This window comes from Diabrotica undecimpunctata, chromosome 4 (genome assembly GCF_040954645.1).
Source record: "Diabrotica undecimpunctata isolate CICGRU chromosome 4, icDiaUnde3, whole genome shotgun sequence".
In the NCBI taxonomy this organism is placed as follows: domain Eukaryota; kingdom Metazoa; phylum Arthropoda; class Insecta; order Coleoptera; family Chrysomelidae; genus Diabrotica; species Diabrotica undecimpunctata.
Genome location: NC_092806.1, coordinates 152,751,916 through 152,770,523, shown reverse-complemented (window position 1 = coordinate 152,770,523; position 18,608 = coordinate 152,751,916). Strand labels below are relative to the sequence as shown.

General features: G+C 31.0%; 1 protein-coding gene across 1 annotated transcript in view; it reads right to left on the bottom strand.

Annotated features, from left to right (window-relative positions):
• The window catches only part of LOC140440231 (probable G-protein coupled receptor No18), a 111,692-nt gene extending 96,582 nt beyond the window's left edge, over nt 1-15,110 (bottom strand). The window contains exon 1 of the mRNA XM_072530588.1: nt 14,868-15,110. The gene's annotated coding sequence lies outside the window, so the exon portion shown is untranslated. The remainder of the gene's footprint in view (nt 1-14,867) is intronic.
• Nucleotides 15,111-18,608: the final 3,498 nt, after the last annotated feature.

Sequence of the window (18,608 nt, the reverse complement as noted above, 5' to 3'; positions counted from 1 at the left end):
TATTAAAGAAGAGGAAAAAATGTGGAAGCTGGACAATATTACTGATACAATGATCGAGCCAGTTATTATAAATCTTGGTTCTGAAAGTTCATCTTCTGAATCTGATTTGGATTTGTAACAAGTAGCTGTAAGTTTTATATTAATATTTTTATTCATCTATTTAACATACCTTAGACGGTTTTAAAAACTCTTTTTCTCTTTTGTAATTTTTAAAAATTAAAAAAAATGTGAATTTTTTAAAACCCTTTTTAATGTAGGCCAGTCAGTTCTAATATAGTGTGTGATAAAAGAGGTCACTTTTGTTTACATACACATAACACTTTATAACACTGAAATAATTCATTTATTTTTTACAATTATTCAAAGTAATTTTTTAATTAATCTTGAGCACGCCCATGGAGTGGTCGGAGCTACCAGTTAAAATTATGCTAATTACTCTCTCGTTCATAAAAATAAACTATAGATCGCCAACTCCTCCCAATGTGCAATGTTTAAAGTTTATGATCTGTCACTAATGAACATAGTTCCAAGACAAATTTCTCCAACTCTCCACAAAAACCCGTATTTAAAGTTTTCTATGCAAAAACATTGAAATATTAAATACAATCGTTAATCCGATTAATACAGCTTTTTAGATCATTACCCGTAGTAGATATTAGTTATTACTGTAAAAGCTTTTACATGAATTTAAAAATTTGCGACCGCTGCGGTAGTATTGTTATTAAGTGTAAATATTATCATTATCGTAGTTAATAACAAATTAGTATGTACATTATTGTGCGTATGACCATAAAACACGAAAGCAGTCACGCTATTTAAAAGTTTACGATGATAAGAAAGTAACAAAATTGTTAAATTAAAAAATGTTTCGCAAAAATTGATTAAATTACCATACAAACGATTGTTTAAAGTATGTTTTATATTCATAATATTTATATTTTGCATTTTTTTTTAAGGTGACGGTACGAAAGAATGTTTAAAAACAATTTATTTTAAGGAAATGTTATTGTTGTTTACAAAATACCTTATCTAGTTTGTATAATATGCTAATTAAACAATTTATTAAATATGAAGGTGTAACAAGAGCAACATTTTGTAATGTTTTTAGATATTGAGTTAAAAACAGTGGCGGATCCAAGGGGGGGGTCACGGGGGTCATGACCCCCCCCCCAAAACAAAATTAAATATCAATCAAATAATCCTAAAAAGAATAATTTAAAACCCATCAACCCTATAAGCAGGAAGTCAAGAGTTGAAATGATTCAAACTCATTTATTATGTGTGTAGAAGTGTAGAATTATGCAGAAGCCTTTTTGCATTGCTCTTTAAAAAAATCAACAATTCTGAATACAGTAATATCTCAACTAACGGTTCTCCGACTTCCGCGAATTCAGAGTTACGCGATATTCAAATTTTGTCAATTCGTCATTTAAGTGCCAGAGAGTCGTTCGATTATCGATGAGATAGAATTACCGCCCACACATTATTGCTCATTCAATGTACATGACATGACTTTTCGCACAAAATCAGCACATTTTTATTTTGTATTAGGTATTTCTTATCTTCAGTTTTGTCTACTAATTGGTTGTTTGTAATTTAAATATGTATTCTAATTGTTGAGACTGTGTGCTACATTTTATAATTTATCTATAATAAATATCAAAGTAAATATTGTTGTTGCATTAGCTCTGTCTGATACGTTAGTGAATACAAATAAAGGAACTGGGGGCTGCTGTCCAAGGTATTTGTGAAACTTGTTGGGCTGAAAGGCATGAAGGTCATCTTCAGTTCCAGAGCGAATCAATCATCAAAATATACAACGCTCTTGAAACAATTTCTACGTGGAAGGACAGTAAAATGTCAGATGATGCATTTTCATTAATGCAAACTATTAGGAGCCCAGAATTTCTCGTTTCAGTAGTTCGTCTTAGTAATGTTTTAGGTACAACTGTATCACTTAGTCGTCTTCTTGAGTCACCAAAATTAGGTTTGAAGAATGCTACTGAGGCCATAGAAGAAACTAAATGCATTATTTAAAATAAAAGATCAAATGTTGAATCTGTCTTAAGCAGACTTTACGATTAAGTAAAGGAAATAGCTAAACAACTAGACATTGAACTGAAGATGCCTCGTATAGTTTCTCGTCAAACCTGTCATCAAAACCAACCTGCTAACTCTTGCGAAGAATATTTTTAAAGATCTATTTATTTACCCCTTTTAGACAATATCTTAACTGATTTAGAAGAACGACTTTCACCGAAAGTTATGAATCTATTTAATCTTCGAGTTGTTTTACCTAAAACTAATAACACACCAGAAGATAAAGTTGCATTAAAAAAATTGTTGACACCTTCCAGGATATTATTGGACCATCTACTGCATATTCCACAGTAAAACAAGAGTTTTCACTGTGGATTCAAAAGTGGAAAAGAGTTGTACAAAATATTGGAAAACTTCCTGATTCTATTTTAGAAGTATTAGAAAACTGCGATATTCATATGTATCCGAATATCAGAATATTTCTGCAAGTAATAATTACACTGCCAGTCAGTGCAACAACAGCACAGCGTAGTTTTTCTACGCTTAAGCGTCTAAAGAAATAGAACTCCGGAGGAAAGATTAACTGGTTTAGCACTCATCAATGTGCATCCCAAAATTTCTCTAGATGTTGATGCAATCATAGAGCGATTTGCTAAATCGGATAGGCAAAAAGAATACATTTTATAAAATTATATAATATTTACTTTTTTTTTGCTTATTGGCTTTCGCTTGGAACCTTTAGCCACGTAATTACATATGAATATTAGTATTTATTCATACAGGATTGTACAAGGAGGACATTTTTCATGCTCAGGGATTCATCAGAGTGGCTGTAAATATTTACTTATCTTATTCTTATAGTATTTTTAATCACTAAACTTTTATTTATCACTCGTTGCCGACTGTTGCTGACAATTCGTGAGAAAAATTTCAATACCGAATAAGAAAATAGTTCACTCACTTGTAGCCTAATATACCTAATTATAGAAATAACTATTTTTAAATTATATTATGTTTTTTGTTGAATAAATTAATTTAAATAAAATGCTGTTTGTGTGTCCGTCCGTGCCTGTCCAGTCTCTTACATTCTTTAGGAGCATTTTCTTCTTCTTGGACCTCGTTTTTCGTCTCCTTTCTCTTCCATTATGAGTCTTAGAAAGTTATATTTTTCTCCTCTGCTTTTCTGGAGATCAGCGCTACTGAAAGGTGCAAAAATCTAAATCCTATATCAAAATCACCCTCAAGACCCATGACCCCCACCGAAAACATTAAGACACTAGGTAAAGTTGTATCTTAATTACTTTTTTCTTTAATAAAAATCTGTATTTTGTGAATTTCACCATTTCATGCATTTAAGACATTTTGGAAATAAGCCCTTCAATTAAGTTACGCAAATAGCTTTGCATAAGATTTTGACCTTGAAAGATAGGACATATGTGTCCCACTGATACTGTTAACTGGGACATATATATCTCAAGGTAGCCTATGAAAAAAAGGTCCAAGTGTTCTTAAACAATAATTTTATATAATTTTACAGTTTTAAGTGTGGTATGGCGTAAAGCAGTTTCTGCAAACTGGAACTTGTCACATTTTGCACAATGTTGCATTCATTTCAGTTTTCTATTTTGCGTTGGGAACATCTTCCACAACGTCGATGTGTTCCATCCTCAACTGGCAAATGTTCTCCTACATTATTCATGTTTTTTATCCTCTTGGACGGCCTCACCGTCGACCTTCTTCTTATGTGAACTTTTGCTGTAGCCTTTCCAGACTGAATGAGCTCTTTACCTAGAGCTATTATAAATTGAAGAAAAGGTATTTTTTCATGTTAATTATTTACTGCAGAAAACACAACCAGTCTAAAAAAAACACCTTTTTTTATTATTTTCCCGATCTGCGATCGATGTTGTATAAACCTGCCATTTGTTCTGCTAAGTTATTAAGAATTAGGACTTCCTTGCAAACTTCCCACTTTGCACAAATTATACTAATTAAACTACTTTTCTAATCAATTTTTGGTGAGTTTTGGTAGATCTTTTACTGTTCCTGGTCCGCAAAAACCATTCTTAAAGATGGAAATATAATCTCTTTTATGATTTTTATTATGGAAAAAATCTATCAAAGCGTGTTACTACGTCTTTAGACTAACCAGCTAATTTATACACGACTCTCGCACCAAGCGTTCAATCAACTTGTCTGTCTTCAAAGGCAGAAAAAGCGTAGGAAGACGTAAAATCTCGTGGCTGCGCAATCTTCGTAAATTGTTTGAAAGCAGTTCAATTTAACTATTTAGGCGCGTATCCAACAAAAGTATAAATGCCAGAATGATTTCCAATCTTCGAGAAGAGCGGAACTTGAAGAAGGAGAAGAGGTTTCAAAAATTCTCTAATAAGTGCATAAAATCGACCTTTTTTAAGCACAGTTTGGGCTACTTCTAGGTCCCAATAATTCTCTTCTGTAATAATATCCAAAATGTTTCATTTTGATTTTTTTAAAATCCATAATAGTCATTAAATAAAACAATGAATTATTATTTACCGAGTATATGCTCACACATTACTTGACATATGTGTACTTCATTAAAACATCAAATATGAGTGATGTCATTATCTGATATATATTAATATTTATTAGAATTACATACCAATACAAACACTTGTTATGCATTTTATGCATGAAAGATAATTGTGGATATTACACATAAGGTGCTGATGCGTTTTGAGATAACTCTAATAACTAGTTTGATAGCATGAAGGTTACTTTACTCTTTTTGTCTATTTTATGAATTGGTTACTAATGGCTAGATTATTGTAGTCTAGAGTTTCAGTTACAATTCGAGAATTTTAGTGCAGTACAATCTAAAGAGATTCTATACCCATCGAATCTCAAGATTTTCTGGTGTAGGAAACAAATTCATTATTACCTGCTTTTTAACAAATATATCTTAAATGTTTTTTTGTTCAAGAAAATAAAACCGGATTCACCCGAAGGTGATTAGCGACATTTCCGTTGCATTTTTAATACGTTCAGACCCGGTGTTATATATTTCTTTCTAGTGTATTAGTCAGAATTTTTTTTTGTAAATGAGATAGAAGTCGTGGATGCGTTCCCGCATTTCCGATTCATTAAAAAAAATTGACAATCGAGTTATCGCACAAAATTTTTGAGTCATCACATCCATGCCTTGCTGTCAGAGTACTATAAATTTGTTAGTCTGGATAGGGTGGCATTAACGTGATGCCTTAAACTTGTAACATTTTTTTTATTATTAAAATAGCAAAAAATTTTATTGCAACCTATCGACTTTTCGAACAACGGAATTCTCACGTACAGAAGGTCCTACTTATCAAAAGACGCCGCCGAAATAGTATACTTTACGGTATTGCTCGGATTATTTCTTTTTCGGTTCCAGGTGGTTTCTTTTTAATAAATTTAGTAAATATCGTCGTAAAGTATTTTATAGTATTTTTCTGTAAGAACCTAATCCAAAAGATTTTATATCTCCTCACATTTCTTCTCGTTGCTTCCTATGCCGTTAGAACCTTTTTACCTTCTTAAAAATACATACAGGCTGGCCTGTCATTTTCAAATCACACCTTTTTTTGGGAAGTTTGTGAAATTTTGAGAGAAAGAATGATACTTCTGGTAGGGTGGTCTTTGAGTAAAGTCGTTTGCTTATCTTACCGTTCTCTCTGAATTTTTTCTTTAAATGTGTATACACTTAAATATTTGAGTATCTAAATGCAGTGCCATATTAGATTAAATACCGTTATTTTAATTCAGTGCTTGATACTAGTACCGTAAAGTAGCTTTAGTGAAGTAGTGCAGCAGTCATCGAGATTTATTGTAAGTTATCATAATCATATTACCTTCGAATATCTGGGCGAATAATATGGTATGTAATTATATTACCCAATTTTGGACGAATCTGCGTCAACCATTTTATCACCTGTAGTTAAGGTTCTTCATTCTTTTGTTGTGTTATTTGTTTTATCACTTCTCTATCTTTTTGTCTATATTCTTTATAAACTTCATCGTTGTTTGTAGTCAGCCATTTTCTGTAAAGTTGCTTTTTTTCTTCAATTATTCTTTTTGTTGGTTCATTTATTTCATAATAGTGCTGTTTATTTGTTATATGTTCTTTTTCTTCAAAGGCTTCGGATGCTGCTTTTTTTATACTTGCCTTTATATGCTCGTATATTTTTTTGATGTTGCCATATCTAAATTCTATAAATTTTTGGTCTAGACGTTGTTGGTATAGTTCTCTTATTGATTGTTCTTGGAGTAGTTCTATATTGTATTGTTTTTATCTTATAGTGTTCAACGGTTCTTCTGTAGAGGGGGTCTTATTATGTTTCCTATTAATGCCCATTTTTGCTGTCAGTAGTTTATGGTCCGTTCCACATTCTGCTCCTCTTCTGACTCGCACATATTTAATCTTCATTGTGGTATCTTGTTCGATTATTATGTAGTTTATTATCGATTTCAGCTTTCGTGTTTCTTGCGTCCATGTATATTTATGAATATTTTTATGTCTGAAGAATCGATGGTGATTTTTAGGTTGTTTAGTTCGCATAATTCAATCAGACGTTCTCCGTTATCGTTTTGTTCATCCTCTCTAAATCTCCCCACTACTTTATCGTTTTCTTTCCTTTCAGTTCTGCCTTTAAGGTCTCCTGTTATAATTATCTCCACGTTCTTCTTAATAAGCTCTATTTGATGTTGAAGTTGTTCCGTGAAATGTTCTTTTTATACTCTCAGGGAATCGTCTGTTGGTGCATATACTCCGAGTATCACTGTCTCTTTATGGTATATGTCTATATACATTTTAATTTTTCTCTCGTTGATTGGTTTCCATATTCTAACCCTGTTCTTCCACTTATTTTTGATTAGTATTCCCACTCCTGCCTTTGCTCTACATTCTTTATTTACTCCGTTCCAGCAGTGGATATGGTCTTCTATTGTATCCGTTCCATTTCCTTTGTTTTTAGATCTTAGATATTTATCATCATCATCATCATCATTGGCTCGATAGCCCTTTTTGGGTCTTGGCCTGTTCCAGGATTCTTCTCCATTCTGATCTGTTTCGTGCTTTTTTTCCCCAGTTTTTTATTTTTAAGGTTGTTATATCATTTTCTATTTGTTCTAAGTATCTCAGCTTTGGTCTTCCTCTTGTTCATTTTCCTACTGGCACCTGTTTGAATATTTTGTTTGGTATTTCGCCCTCTTCCATTCTTTCTACATGTCCTATCCAACGCAGCCGTCCTATTTTAATGAATGTTATAATATCCGGATCCTGGTATATTTTGTATAGTTCAGAGTTGTATCTTCTTCGCCATATTCCGTTTTCTTTTGTGCCCTTATATATGTGTCGCAAGATTTTTCTTTCGAAGGTGGCTAACAACGTTTCCTCCCTTTTAGTGAGTGTCCAGATTTCTGAGCCGTATGTGAGTACCGGCCTTAGATATTTATATAGATATTTATTTATAGAAGATTTATAAAAAATGCATCTAGAGCGATAGCTAATCTGAATGCACTGTATAAAATATTTAATATTTGACAAATTCATTGTATTGTTGCTAAAAATTAAGATACTGCTATCTTATATATTAATATATTATTAACTCCCTTTCAAGGAGTTTTATGTATAAAGCTACTTAAAATGCATGAACATATATATATATATATATATATATATATATATATATATATATATATATATATATCGAATCTAAATAACAAATCACAAATTATAAACGTGCGAAAATCAAGGAAAAACAACTATAAAATAAAAAAAGATATTAAAATAATCATAAATTTCAATTTCCACTTTGGTTTTTCTGACTACATCTAAATTTACATGATGATTTTAATAAGAAATAGAAAATTACTTGAGGAAAACATACCTATCTCCGGTTAAAATATATTTGAATTAATTTTATTATTATTACCGATAATTAAAATGTCATAATAATATTTGGTTAATTATACTCATGGTAGACAAAACATTTTTATGATTTAAATTTTCCTCTAATAAATTTGCAAACTATTAGAATAATTAATAGAGAGTAACATAAACAATAGGAATTATGTATTTTTGGTAAGTATAGCATACGTCTGTATTTGTATTTGCATTTGCATTTGTTTTAAATGAAGAATTTGGCAGAAAACACGGAGGCAATAACAGCAATGGTCACCAAAATAACAAACGAGAAATTTGTTTCAGCACGTTAAAAAATAAAGAAAGATAAAATAGTTGGAAGCAAAATGGTTGGGGTTTAGGTCTTAGAAATAGCAAAGATTGCCGAGGTCTTTTGCTTGCGAAAAATTTCGGTAGATAGTTCGATTTGAAGTTGAAACAGCGTGAAAACAAATCTCAAAATGTCAAAGAGATAAACTGACCAAGAGCTGTTACGATTACTAGAAGAATCAGATGAAGAAAAACTCATTTATGATTTCAGTAGTGAAAGTGACTGGTGGAAATATTCGTACTTCACAAGTAGCTTAGCCCAAAGAAACAAGACCAGCTAAACGGCGTCAGTTTACCAAAACTTACACAAGAAGAACGCATATTGTAGCAGGAAACAGTGTGTTCGTCTAATGTATTGCCGGGAAAAATTTTTCTAGAAATTCGGGGATCCAAAACTTTGATGCAATCACAGATTCAACCGGTCAAGTAAGCATCTAAATACTTTTTGAATGACTTTTTAATTGATGAAATGGTTATTCATACAAACGATTATGTCCCGAATTTTGCAACAGATGCGAACGAGCAGTAGCAGTCGAATGACTAGATGGAAAGATGGACAGAGAAGAACTTAAAAAAATCTTTGGTGTTATCTTACTTATGGGTATTGTCAAAATGCCTAAAATAGAAAACTATTGTAAATTAGATGTGTTGTATAATGTTTCCCTTTATCATGTCATATAATAGATTTATTTCCATTCTTAGATGTTCTCATTTTGCTGAAATTCAACCAAACAGTGATAGCAAAACTAAAAAGATTGATCCACTTTTGAAGAATATTGTAGATAGGTGTCGTAGTTTATACATCCCTGGTGAAATTCTTGTGGTGGACGAATCTATAGTGAAATTTTATGGAAGGCTTCAGATAAAAACATACAATCCGTCAAAAGCGAGTAGGTATGGTGTCAAGGTTTATAATTTTAGCACTGTCAACAGCTACACATGGTCATATGAACTTTATTAAGGTGCTTCAACTCAAATAGAAACTCTTGATAAACCCGCAACAATTGTTAAATTATGTGAACCTCTATTGAACGAAGTTGATTACATCGATAGAGTGGATTTACCACTATGTGTAATAAAATCCAAGTTACAGGAAGAAGGGGTAATCGCAAGACACAAAGATAGCTATATGAAAGTATTAAAATGGCTTAATAAACGAGATTATAGAAACATGTATCAGTGATCACTAAATTCGAATCTTATTAGGCTAAGTAAAAACAGATTGAACTATGACTTACTTCAAGTACTTGACAAAATCTGAGAAGACCACAAAATTTTATGTGATGAAATAATTAGAACCTTTCAAATAAAACTCGTACAAGTTAAACTAAAAAATCATTTATGAAAAAATAGTGCCCCTGGTTTAATGTTCACATACTAAAATTAGTACAAGAAAGAAACTATCACTACAAACGGTCTAAGATGTACCCCAATAGTAACCATTTACTTCAACTTTATAAAATATCTCAGAAGACACTCACGGAAAACATTGAAAATAATAAGAAGCTAACAAAAATACCAACAACAATTTCAAAACTTATATTAACAGACAATTTAGTTATTGATGATCCTAACATCATTTCTAACAAGCTCAACAACTACTTTGCTATAGTTGGTTCAGAACTTCCTGAGGCCATTCAACCCTCTGGATATGTTCCACCAGGACCATCAGTAATACATAATGTATTTTCTAGGAGCTTCGTAACATAAGAGATAATTGAAGATATGATAGATACATTGAAGGGCAAAACTGTGTGTGGACTAGACATGTTATCAGTTGATACTTTTAAAGAGTTTAAGAATGAGGTATCAACTATTTTACGTACTCTAGTAAATTTAACATTCACCACTGGAAGTGTTACCGTGCTCTAATAATAGCCAAAGTTGTTCCAGTATATAAAGGAGATAATTGCTCAATATCTAGTGATTATCGACTTATATCACTTTTACAGGCCCTATCCAAGATTCTGGAAACGTGTAAATAATAGAATCATGCACCATTTAGACAATAAAAATTTCTTATATAAAGCCCAATATGGATTTAGACATGGTGGCAGCAGAAACAGCTGATCTTATAACAAATACTATTGATAACGTTGATAAAGTTCAATCTTGTATGTTTGTATCACTTGACTTGAAGAACTTCTTTGATACACTTGATTACATGCTGTTATTATTTATATTAAAATCTTAATTATTATTATATGATTAAGGGGCAGAGTGTTTTATGATTTCCTACCAGGAAGAACACTACTTAGCTTTGTTAACAGGGGATAGTCAAGTATCCAATATTAAGTGTGGAGTTTCTCAAGAGTTGGTACTTACCAACGCTGTTCCTATACTACAAATGTATGCCGATGATACCTGTATTATATACTTTAGTGAAAACCACAAAAACTTCAAAACACAGCTATAAAAAAATTGTTGAGATCAAATGGAGAAATTTCACTCTAATACGTAAAGAATTTTAATTTGTACAGTTGAACCTTATATTCTTATTAAACATTTTTAATCTGTTAAAGTAATTATATTAGTGTTTGTATTATATATTTTTTTCTAGTGTAACCCACTAGCCTTCGCTCAGGATCTGTAATTGTATACATCATGTATTGTCTGTGGTTGAAACCTCTTACGAGTAAAACGAAAATATTGAAAACTCCACATTCAAACCAACAGCATTTAGAACTATTTCTTGCGAGAACCAGAAAATATTTACGTCATCGACTAAATTTCCTTCTCTTTTGTATGCAAAAAGTTTCCCTTTCAAAACACGACCTGTACGGCAACTAAGCATCGTTTCTCATCACTAGACTTCGGCAAATATGCATATTGCATATTTTGCATATTATGCATATTTTATGCAAATATTTCATATTTTGGCATATTTGTATAAAAGTTTGCATAAAGTGCATAAAAGTTCAGGTTTTTATAATGTATTTGAAAATTTTTAAACATACCAATTTATTTCAATTCTTGTATAAAATTTTGTAGTCATTTTAATCAAGAAATGATCTAAGTACGTAATCTCTACAGGTACAAAACATTTACAATTTCAAAGAAGATCAATTTAAGTAGCCCTCAACATTCTTAGAAAGTCTTGGTCACTGAGGCATTCAGTTATTGGATAATCGCTAAGGGTTCGCTCATTTGCATTTTATGATCTAATCCCCAAATCTATCTACAATTTATTGTATCTTAACAGCAAGTAAACGGCTAATAGTTTTGTTCCTAATTTAGGGATTTTCCAAAATCTCCCAGTTTATTGAATTAGGTACCTAAACATTTCTAATTTGATGCTCAGATTTGTAAATCATTTTTGTTTTGATATTCAAAGCGTAAACACTCGTTGTGCGTAACAAAAAGGAAGATTGTGATTTTATAATGCCTAAAACAACCAGTGCTTCAACTTGGATTAAACCTTATAAAGAGCTGTCTATGGATATGGGAAAAATCTACTGTTCAGTCTGTGGCAAAATTGTAAGTATCTAATATTTTCTATTAAATATCTAATATTTCATACATACAGGGTGTTTCCAAATGACACTTACAACGTTTGACTGTAGATACTTCTCGAAAAATTGAACAAAACGATATAGTTAATGAGGGGTCAAACTTATTTACTTTTCGAGATACAGGGTGTTAAAATTAAAAAAATTAAATTCTTTTAGTTAATAACAACAATAACTTTAAAACCAATAAACGTATTTACTTGAAATTTAGTACTCGTAGGTTGTTTTTAAATGAAAAATAGCTTCCTTTAGCAAGAAAAAATTGTCCATGGTACAATACAATGGTGTGTATTTAGAAAAATTTTTCACCTTTACTTTTTTTTATGAAGTCAGCTATTCTAAAACACAATTATTTTTATTGTAATTGAATTAACAAAAAAAAACTTTTGTTGAATTTTAAAATAAGTTATATGATGTACTAATGGTTAGTAACAAAAACTAATTTGTGGATTAATACTGCATTTAAAACACTTAGCGAGTGTTTTTTTTCCAAACCAGTTATTTGATTAACCAAAAACACCTTGTATATTTTTATATTTTAAAGGTTGGGTTAAAATAAAGGTTTTTATTTTTATTTATAGATAGCATGGGACAAGAAATTTCAGAAAGACCAACATGTGAGAACTGCTTCACACATTGCAAAAAAAAGGAAAAATAGGAGGAAAACATCAAACTTCAATGGCTAAATGTTTCCAATCTACTTCAAAAAAATTAGATGAGCAAGAAACTTTTAATGAAGACTTGTGTCGCGCATTAGTGTCTGCAAACATACCGCTTTCAAAATTAGCAAATGTAAATTTTAGTTCGTTTCTAAAAAAATATTGCAAACTTAATGTTCCAAGTGATCGGTCTCTAAGAAGAAATAATGTGAACGGGCTATACTCGTCGGTGTTAATTAATATTAAGGAAGAAATTGCAGATAATTATTTTTACATATCTGTACACGAAACCACTGATTCCTCAGGAAAGTATATTGCTCATTTATTGATTGGTGTTCTTAAAGAAGATACCTTACCAAAATCTCATCTTATTTCATGCCAGCAACTTGAGAAAACAAATGCTTTAACAATTTCGCGTTTTATACAAGAAACATTAGCAACTTTTTTTCTTCCGACAACTATTCCTTCTAATAAATTACTGCTTATTTTATCGGATGCTGCTCCTTATATGGTGAAAGCAGGACAAAATTTAAAAATATTTTTCCCAGATTTAATACATGTTACTTGTGTAGCGCATGGATTAAACAGAGTTGCAGAGGAAATACGAAAAAAGTTTCCTCTTGTAAATACCATGATATCCAGTGTCAAAAAAGTATTTCTTAAATCTCCTATAAGAATTCAACTTTATAAAGAAATGCTACCTAACATTCCTCTTCCACCACAACCTATTTTAACGCGATGGGGAACATGGTTAGAAGCAGCTAATTTTTATGCAGATCATTTTGTTAAAATAAAGAACATAATTGATACGTTAACAGATGAAAGTTCCCAATCTCTTTTGGATTCTAAACAAACTTTTCCGAGTAACTTGCTTCAACAAGAACTTTCATTTATAAAATCAAATTTTAGTTTTGTTCAAAAAACAATTACTCAGTTAGAATCACCAAAACTGTCATTGTTCGAAAGTACAGCATTAATAAAAGAATTTGCGTCATGTTGTCGGTACGTTAGAGGTAATATTGGAAAAGATATTTTAAAAAAATTTGAAGCTACTATGGAAAAAAATAAAGGTTACCATATTCTTTCTGAAGTAGTCAGTGTTCTAGCTGGAAATATTTCGGAAACAATTAATTTAGAACCAAATGTTTTGGTTAGTTTGAAAAATGCTCCCGTTACATCAGTTGATGTTGAACGAAGTTTTTCCATATATAAATATATGTACTCAGACAGAAGCCACAAGTTTTTGTTAGAAAATTTTGAACACCACTTGGTCATTTATTGTTACCATAATTCTAAATAAGTTTATTCATACTTAAAAATGATGTAGTTACTTAAAATAAATGTAAATCTTAATGAATAGTAGGAAATATTTAGTTATGTACACTTTTTTTTTAAATAAAATTGTTACTATTTTACGATTTTTTTATTTATTTGTATGCATATTTTGTAAAATATTTGCATATTTTCGGGTAAACACGTGCATATTTATGCGCATATTTTCTACATTTTTATTTGCATATTTGCCGAAGTCTACTCATCACCCTCGAATGATGTTACATCGTCAGACTGTTAATGGCCTAAATGAAGAAAATACTGTTACTAAGCAGAAGAGAAAAAAAATTTATGTGACCTTTAAATAAAGCAAAATACGACGATATTTAGCATTTTGAAAAAATTTTGCTCTGTAAAGTCCCAAGCATATTTTGACGTACTGCTACAATCTTAAAACTTTTTATTGTATCCATTACTAACAATATTTTACTATATTTGTAGCTTTGCGTAATTAAAAGGAGCAGATCTATATGATATTACTTTTGAAAATATAGACTCCCTATTTTTATTTTCGTTTTAAAATACGTTAGTGGACCCTTATCCATTTAGCCTGAGATTTCATGACATCAAATTCAAACTCGGAAAGTCCAACGAATGTCTCCTAAAACTTAACCACTGCCGTGGTTAGCATATAGCGGCCTCGAGAAGCTAGAAGATGTTGTATCCTGGTAGAAAACAAATGACCTGGCTACCTAACATCAAAGAATGAACAAGATTATACCTTAAAAAACTAATTTAAAGAACATAAAATAAAGAAGCGTTTGCAAATAACCGCGAATCTCCACTGAGAAGAGGGCATTTATAGAACAAAGTGCGAGAAAGACCAGTGCGACAAATGAATAAAGTAAAAAGGAACTAAAAAAAGAATAAAGAGCCTCAGCTTTTAGATGTTCTAAACGAAATATTCTACGTGGTCTTCTTAAGCCTTTTCTTTCTATTGCTTTTACTTATATAAATAACACTACAATATATACCAATATATAAGTGTTTTTGTACTATTTTGTTTGTTGAACACTTAAACTTACATTTGGCATTAATTGATGGAGATTTATTGTATTGTATATAATATAAACTCACCTTAACAACAAATGCTGACCTTATACATCCACGAAATATAAACATGTTAACAAAACAACATAACAAACTAAACAATTATTATAAACACACTTTAATAATGTATATAGCAAGTCGCCGGCAAAGAAATTTTTCAATATCACCACACATTTCACACGAGCGCGTCGGTATATCCGCAAATTTTTCACGTCTCCTCGTAGTTCGGAAGGTACGCGAGGTTCTCACGTAAAAAATTACAACAATCGCGATTCACATCAATGGACAAACTAAAATATTTATTATCTATCGTTGCAGTGTTGCCGTATGAATGAAATTAATTTCTACGATATTTGCGCTACCAGATTTTTTATCTTAACATTATATCAATTTTTAATATTTCTTGAAATTCAGATTTTATTCTTTAGATTTCAACCGTGCCGGTAAAAAACTGTGTAGGGAGGTTTTATACTGAATAGCACTCCGCACAGATTGACTGATTGGAGAAGTTTTCCTTCCTTGGAAAAAATTAGTGGTACAGGACCTACTAGAGTGGGAAGTAATAGTTGTAAAATTGATGATGATTAGGGTTTCACGCGGGACAAGCTCTTGTACCGTCCCGTGTCCCGCACTTTTCTATCTGTCTTGTGCCGTGTCCCGTCCGCAAATATTATCGCTGTCTTGTTCCGTGTTCCGCTGAACGACCGGTTGTCTCGCAAAAATATAAATTTTTGTAAAGAAGTAAATATATATTTATAATGATGGTATAAAGACAAATTTAATATTTATATTTTTTTCTGGGCATATTTTGTTTTTACAATTAAACATCAAAATTATATTATTAAATAAATTTAATAATTACTCCAGTTTCTACAAAAGGCACCTTTTCTTGTACAATGTATTGTGTAAAAAGTTCTATTTGTTTCGAGTTTTTCCCGCTTTTATTGTTTCAGACGCTATACTATATAGGATCATTCACGTAACAATTAAATTAGAAGTTTTCAAGTTCTTCTAAATTAATTTTTTTTTGAATTAATTATTACTCCTGGTTAGGCTGAAAATGGCTGTAAGCTTTCATATTTTAAATCGAATGTGCTTGTTTTAAATCGAATATTAATAATTTTACAATATGTCTATACATCGATATTTAATCTCAGATGCATTGACAGCAAACGTCTAATCGCCATAACGTTTTAAGTGCCCAAAATAAAAGTGTTCAGTAGAGACAAAAAACTGTTTTAGTTGAAAAATAATAAATGAAATAATTCTTAATATTTTTATTATTAAACTTTGGTTAAATCAATCCTATTTACATACATATTTAAAGTATAGTGAAATAAAAAGTTTATGCTTTAATTAATTTAAAAACACTAAGAGAATAGAACGTTGTAAGTGCCATTATTTATGCAACTCAAAACGTTGTAAGTCTGTATTTAATTGCATTTAAAAGCCAAAAGCCAAAAAATTTGTAGAAATTTATCTTATATTTATACAAATTTTAACCATATTTTAGTTGTCTCCTGACGAAGCTGACAAAAAATCAGCGAAATATAGAGAAATAAAAGAAAAAAGAGTTTTTTTCAAATACAGATAATATTTTCAACAGACCGCATACCCGATACACCACTACAATAATTAATATATATATATATATATATATATATATATATATATATATATATATATATATATGTATATCTACAAGTTTTCTTTAATTAAATTAAAAAATATTTTATCTTTTGATTTGGCACAAACAATCGCAGCAACTGAGTCCTCGCTGAACCGACTTCTTTGTTTCCCTATGGTAAAACCGACTTTGCAGAAGAGCTTTTCTACTGGGACGGATGTATTTGCAATTCATAGGATATCCGTGGCCAACCGATCCGTGGTAGGAAATTTATCCTGGTTGTCTTCCCCTAAGATAAGATGTCCACGTTTCTGTCTTCTCATTCTTTTGCTAGATATCGATCCAGTTCGTTGGCAAGGCACAACTTTTTCTTGTACATTGGGAACATTTTGAGATCTCCCTGGCCAGTGGAAGACCTAGAAGAAGATCCAACTTCCTTGTTTGTTGCTTCCAGTTTGAGGCTCTTTTTCATATTTTTTATAATTGTTTAAGTTTCTTCTCTGTGTCTTATTACGACGGTGTCTTCGTAATGTCGGGTAACGGTTTATTAGGAGGACCTAAACCAATCGCAATAAATCAAAAAGAAAAGTCGAAAATATTTTAAAATTTTTTATTATTCTAAATCTATTAATTATGTTTCATCAATATGAATTATTAAAACAGAAAACTTTTTAATTTTTATAAATATTAATTATCAAATCATCTCAATAATAATAAAATTGAAGCTTGTGCGGGACATCCAAAACGTCTACAGTTCCGTCCCGCAAAAAATGGCTGTTCGGTCCCGTGTCCCGTCCAGTCGTCGAGTGTGCGTCCCTAATAATGATGATAATAGAAAAGATTACTGTTATCTCCATTGTAGGAACACGTACTCGTACATTACGAAATACCTGCTGTAATTTCTCTGAAGTTTGCATAAAATTATTTTTGTTTAATTAAATATCTTAATATCATCGTTGGCTAGACAGCTAAATTCTTAAAAACTGTCCAATATTTATCTATACTTATTTGTGATTGCTAAATCGGGAGAATGTAATGCAATCTGAAATAAAAATCTTCGAGAAATGAATTTTCTAATTTGTATAGCGTTGATGATTTCCATTCTCTGATAGAAGGGACTCAGCAAGACTAGTTTGTATAGTATATCATCATTTATTGTTATTTATATGCATAACCGTAAATTTTGTACAAGCGGCAACAGTGATCGTAGATAGGTTTATTACGGCGACAGAAAATGATATCAGCTGTACAAGGTTTTCTTAAGATCTAATTAATAACTCCTTTTAACATAACAAACAGCGACTCTTAAGCTGTGTGAGTGTCTCTTGAGCTTAAAGGAATTAATAAGGAAGTGAATAATGATGACTCGGGACGGTATAATAACCAGCTTCCAGAATGGATGAGTTTGTTCGAGATTTTATTAATGGATGCATTGTGGTGTTGTTCTGTATAGATGCATTGCAAATTATGCACTACTTAAAAAAATTAAAGAAGCACGGTGTAGTTACATTTAAATGCTATACAGGGTGAGTCATGAGGAACTTTACATACTTCTACCATATGTAGAGTCCCTCAGGGAGCATATCATGTGGCCACTAAAAAATGTCAACTCCTCTTCTTTATTAATTAACAGCGTGATTTGTGTAATTGACCATTTATTTCATTTTACTGTAGTGTTTATACGCCTCATTTGATTTTTTTTAATTTTTGCATGATACAGTACACTACTATCAAGCATTCGACTGGTATTAGCTAAACTAAAAAATTCCAGGACTGGCTTTGGAAAAATTAATTTAGGGATTCGTATTAAATATTACACCCTGTATATATATTTTTTAAAATGCAATAAGTGATTTTCAAACTACATAAATAGCCAATGAAAACGACATATGCGACAATGTTGTCGCACTTTTATTAAATTTTTAGTGAACGATCAAATCTTACCAAAAATAGAACAACCATAATGAAGTATCAAATTATAAGGTAATTAATTTAAACAAATGTTATAAATTTCAAACATTTTAATTGAAATGATAAACTGAGTCACTGCACAACAAAAAACAGTAACTACTAACAATAACGAAGAACAATTTAAAAAAAAAACTAAAAATATGTACATAGTTATGATAAACCCATAAATT